At 53.7% G+C, this 4,699-nt stretch overlaps 1 long non-coding RNA gene across 1 annotated transcript; it reads left to right on the top strand.

The window, feature by feature from the left end:
• Window positions 1–1,549: 1,549 nt before the first annotated feature.
• Window positions 1,550–4,699, top strand: LOC112063210 (uncharacterized). The gene is made up of 3 exons (XR_002890929.2): window positions 1,550–2,072; window positions 4,284–4,353; window positions 4,672–4,699. It is a non-coding gene; the product is annotated as an uncharacterized lncRNA (long non-coding RNA).

The following is a 4,699-nucleotide window of genomic DNA, read 5'->3' as shown; positions in this document are numbered from 1 at the left end:
GATCACACATCCCACAACCTCCTGCCTCACCCTGTCTTTTAAAACCCTTCCCTGAAAGCCATCGGGGAGTTCAGGCCTTTTGAGCACTAGTTGCCTGGACTCCTCGCTTGGCACCCTGCAGTACACGCCGTACTTTCCTTCACTACAACCTGGTGTCAGTACATCGGCTTTATGGGGTGTGGGTGAGTGGACCCAAGTTTGCTTTGGTAATACCACCACTTACCAGGTGCCTGCCTTAGGACATATTCTGGGCTGGGGGCGCTACAGATGTTCCTTTAAACAATCCTGACAGCCCGTTGGGATGTGTGGTCTTTAGCTACGACGTAGAAGAGGCCCAAAGGGCTGGTAAGTGGTGCAGCCAAGCCTTCCCTTCTGTGGATCGGTAGATCCCAACAGCTGGGCGGAGTGTGGGCTGGAAGAACACCTTGGCATGTTTCTTGGATCCTGGATGCCCAAGTCACACTAGGAAATGCTGGCACAGCATGAGCAACAACTGCACGCCCTTCGCCAGCCCCTTCTCCTTCTGAGAAAGCACTCATTCCTGCAGAGTCAGGATATGGGGAGCGTCTGGCCAGGGCCAACGACCAGGTCTTTCTGCAGCTGGGGGTTTCTCTACTGTCCTCAGGACACTGTCATACTAACTCTATTAACTTTCTCCTGCCTCCTGACAGTGGTGTCAGAAAAACTTATCAGGTCACCTCTCTTCTGGAAATAAATAGGTTAGGATCCCTAAACCTGGCCAACATTTAAGAAGGTACAAAGAATCACAGTGGGGGGGCAAGTCCCCAGTCACGTGCCTGACAGAAAACAGACTCTTCTCCCGGGACTTCTACACAAGACTGGGACAGAGTCACTTCCCAGGAGACCTCCAGGTTGTAGATTTGGGCAATGATTCATCCAACCAACCTGGGAATATCACACATGCCACCACCTCCTCAGAGGGGAAAGGGAAAGACAGGGAGAAAGCAATATGTTCAGATGGAAGAGTAAATAAATGTATGTTGGATTCCATGACTGCTTTTGTCACTTGCTTCTCTCAACAGTGCCTGGCACCTGTTGGCTGTAGCACAGAAGGAATTGGGTGTACTGAGCCCAGACCCTGCCTTGCCCAGCCCAAGGAGTTCTGCTTGGTGACCAGGCAGGGACCACGAGCACACGGCACACACTTGGCCTCTTTCCCCAGACCCCGACAGGGAACACAAAACTTTCCTCTAGGGCACTACAGGACTTTCAGCAGGCCATGCTGCCACCGGCTGGCATCGTCAGAGAAACAGCTCTCCCCCCACTTTATGCTGTGCTTTCAAACCGGCAAAGCCCAGATTCTCCAAGGATCCCCCAGGTCCCAGAAACCGGAGTTCCTCGATTTATTTCAGGAGAATCAGGCACCATGGTTTCCTCCTCATTTGTGCATGCCGCCTGCCCTGCAGCCCAACTCCCAGCCCCGCCTCCATGCTGCTTCCCCGACTGAGCCTGAACTCTGCTCTCTGACCCCTGGCCTGAGACCAGAGCCCGGCTCCGACGGCTCCACCCCGCGCCCAGGGTGGCCGCGCCCATGTGCCGCCGTGGAGGCAGCGGGCACGACTACCGGTTTCTTATTCTGAGGACCTAAGAAAGAGGAGAGCGTGGCTTTGGAAGATGGAGGGGCGGGAACTCCCCAGGCAGCACAGCAACAAGGAGGCCTGGCCGCGCGGGAGAACGGACTGGGAGAGCGGGCCTCGGCCTCGGAGGCGGCGGACTCGGGTCGCCACGACAGCCCGCGCGGAGCCCGCTCGCCTCCCGCCGCCCGAGACGCCTCCCCAGCCTCTCGTACGACTCGTCGCGGAAAATGCTCGCACGCTCTCGTCGCTCCATCTAACCTCAGAGGGAACCACGTCAGAATCCTTTGTCCCCGAAAGGCGCCGTGCTGCCCATTGGCTGTGTTGCCCCCGCCCCCAAAGCCCGCTCCTGCGCGTGCACAGCGCTCGGGCTCCCGAGGCGACGGCGAGCGGAAGTGCTCTGCTGACCCCGAGGGCGGTGCGAGTTGACGCTTGCGGTTGTTACCTGCCCTGAGACCTCGGGTTCCAGGCGGTGGAGTAAGGGGAGGCGGAGTTGGGGATGGGCTGGATGGGGAGGTCGGAGGGGCCTTGGGCAATGAGGTCGCGCCCCTGGGGGGTTGAGTGACAGGGCCGCGGTGGGGAGGGGAGGGCGGGGGGGCTACGGGGGTCAGCGAGTGATTGGTTCATTGCTTGATTCATTCAGCGACCGTTTACTCAGTGCCTAGTAAATGCCGGGCACCCCTGTGTTTCACAGTAGTCTGTTCACAATAGCCCTGTGAGTAGGGACTACGATGCTCTTGGTTTTACAGAGAGAAAGCAAGAACAGAAAGGCTGGGAAACCTAACCAAAGTCACACAGTAAAGTGGAGGGATCCTTTTTCTGTTTTCGTTTTTTCGGCATAACGCTTATGCCTTTCCAACAAACACACCCTAAATTTATCACTTTGCTGGCTCGCTGTCTGTGTCTCCCCTGCTAAGAGTATGGCTCCGCGAGATGGGGGAGCTCTGAAGTTTTGTTCACGTAGAACAGTAGAACCCGTAGAACAGTAGAACAGGCACACAGTAGGCCCTGACCTCTTATTAAACGAATAAAAGCGGCAGAGCAGGCGGTCAGTTTCGTTCCAGAGCCTACACCTTATCGGGCGGTAATTGAGCTCTTCCTGAATGTCAATTCTTAAAACTAGAGTGAGGCACTGTGCCTTCTGGTGGCAAGGAAAACTTTGGGGTTTTCCTCAACTTCGCTCCATCATGGAGGTTGCTAATTGCATCGCCTGTGTGGTCATTGCCTTTCCAGGGTCAGGGTTCATAACTGAGCCCACGGCTCAGCAGCTTCAGACACCAGCTGATCTGCCATGGGCTTCCTTAGTTAGACTACAGAAGACCCAGTCTGAGGCCTCAGAAGGAGGTGAGCTCCTCGGGTCAGAGGCAGAGACATGGTCCTGAAGTGATGGTCCCAGCAAAGGTACCTTTGTCTTTGAACCCTTGGGTCCTGCCTCCTTAGAAATAAAATAGCTCCTCTGAGGGGAGTTGGAAGAGGAGCGCCAGCCCAGACCCCAGGGGCAGAGGGGGAGGGCTCACAGGACAGACCCAGATGCTCTGGTTAGAGGGAAGGGGCTCACAGGATAGCAGGGCCTAGAAGAACTGGACTTGCAGTGCCCTCTGTCCCTTCCTTCAGCTGAGAGAGAGCAAGGCTGACTCGGTGACTCAACTTCTAGCCGCCATCAAGAGCTGTGTGATGGGGGTCAGTTGAACCCCTATTGGAGGAGAGGGATGAAAGTTACAGGCGGATGGAGGGACGCTGCCCTGCTGTAGTGCCTGCAAAGGCAGGATCAGGCTGGAAAGATTGACTACCTGCCTCACGGGACTTTCTCCACTCCTGACACATTTGTGCACACATCATTTTACTTCCCTCTTGTGCCATGGGCTATTTTTGGTTTTTTTGTTTGTTTGTTTGTTTGTTGTTTTTGGCCGCCCCGCGCGGCATGCGGGATCTTGGTTCCCCAACCAGGGATCGAACCCGCGCCCCCTGCGGTGGAAGCACAGAGTCTTAACCACTGGACGGCCAGGGAAGTCCCCTGGGCTATTTTTGGATTTGAGTCAGTCCCATAGTGTAAACAACCCACTTACCTGTAGCAGAAATGTTGAATCTCCTCTACCCTGACTAGATGACCAAAGAGGTGTCTTTGGTTTCCGTGTGTCTGTGACCTTTCAGCGTGGTCTCTAGGCAGGCCATCACCTAGCTCTGCTGCCTCTCGTTTTGAGGCTAGTAACTGGGTCTGGGAAGTGACTCATCAAGCTCCATCTTGCTGAACCCTGTTGTCCTGATCCTAAGGCAGGGATTGCTACAGTAGCAATGGTTAACGAAAGCTCCTTGCTGAAACTGTGTTTTGAACACCGCCAAATAAGGAAGAGCATGGCGATCAAATGGACATAATGGGAAATAAGGAAGTACTGGGGCGGGAACAGGGTGGCGGTGGCCCACTGAAGGTCGGAAGGAGCCCGGCGCAAGGTCAGTGGTTTCCAGCTCCATGTGGAACTGACCAACGCCTGGCCCTTAACCTCCCTCTACCCCCTCCTTTCCTCCCTCCTCCCCCCTCCCTTCTGCCCTGCGCTCAGCTCTGGTTTGTCTCCTTCCTCCAAACCACAGCAAGCTGTCCCTGTCCTCCAGACTTTGCTCAGGGTCTATCACCTCCGGGGCTCAGTGTGATAATAGGTGATTTGTCATAATTTCTCCTTTTTATTTTACTAGTAAATGATATTGTGAAAAATGAAAAAAGTGCAAGTAAATAAAAGAGGAAAGGTGGAATCACCGCTGGAAGGTAAGCAGTGTCAACATTTTCATAAATGCTCTTCTGGACTGCTCTTCCTCAATAAATACATATTGCTTAACAAAGGAGATCGCACTGCGCTTGCTTTCTGGTAACCTACTTTTAAATATGTTAAGACATGAGAACAGGATTGCATTGCATTTTTAAAGCCCATGTGGTATTTCCCATGTTGTGTGTCTAATTTTTGATCTGAGTCCCCTTTGCTGGAGGTTTGGTTGCTTCCAAATTGTTGGATGGTGGAAACACCTACAGTTAACATCCTTGTAGCCTGTGCTTATTTATGATTGCCTTTTTATGATAAATTTCCAGGCATAGAATTCCTGAGAGAAAGGAGATG

This window comes from Physeter macrocephalus, unplaced genomic scaffold, assembly GCF_002837175.3.
Source record: "Physeter macrocephalus isolate SW-GA unplaced genomic scaffold, ASM283717v5 random_5331, whole genome shotgun sequence".
NCBI classification, from domain to species: Eukaryota; Metazoa; Chordata; class Mammalia; order Artiodactyla; family Physeteridae; genus Physeter; species Physeter macrocephalus.
This window is presented reverse-complemented; position numbering and strand designations above follow the sequence as displayed.